At 38.4% G+C, this 554-nt stretch overlaps 1 non-coding gene across 1 annotated transcript; it reads left to right on the top strand.

The window, feature by feature from the left end:
- The first annotated feature begins 448 nt into the window (after window positions 1-448).
- LOC129039720 (U6 spliceosomal RNA) lies at window positions 449-554 on the top strand. The gene has a single exon (XR_008503434.1). It is a non-coding gene; the product is annotated as a U6 spliceosomal RNA (small nuclear RNA).

The raw sequence follows: 554 nt of genomic DNA, 5'->3' as shown, positions 1-554 counted from the left end.
GCCACCACACCCGGCCACAATAATCTTTAGTGATTTTTTGAACAGTTAACTTCTATGTCATGATTTAACCAATAAACTAAATTTAAAATGAAAAAAAAAGATAAAAATGGGCTGGGTACAGTGGCTCATGCCTGTAATCCTAGCACTTTGGGAAGGCAAGGTAGGAGGATCACTTGAAGCCAGCAGTTCAACACTAGCCTAGGCAACAAAGCAAGACCTCAACTCTATAAAAAAAAATTTCTTTTAATTAAAGTTACAATTACATAAAGATAAAAATGGTACACCTGAACGGCGCACTTACCATGGACGAGGCTTACAGGACCGGAAGTTGCTCTGGTTGAGTCAGTGAGTGAGTGAGTGGTGAGTGAATGTGAAGGCCTAGGGCATTACTGTACACTGCTGTAGACTTGATAAACATTGTACATGTAGGCTATGCTAAATATATAACAAATATTTTTCTTTCTTCAGTTAAAAATTAAGGAATGATACAGAGAAGATCAGCATGGCCCCTGTGCAAGGATGACATGTGAATTAGTCTGTTCTCACATTGCTAT

The sequence above is a fragment of the Pongo pygmaeus genome, chromosome 5 (genome assembly GCF_028885625.2).
Source record: "Pongo pygmaeus isolate AG05252 chromosome 5, NHGRI_mPonPyg2-v2.0_pri, whole genome shotgun sequence".
NCBI classification, from domain to species: Eukaryota; Metazoa; Chordata; class Mammalia; order Primates; family Hominidae; genus Pongo; species Pongo pygmaeus.
This window is presented reverse-complemented; position numbering and strand designations above follow the sequence as displayed.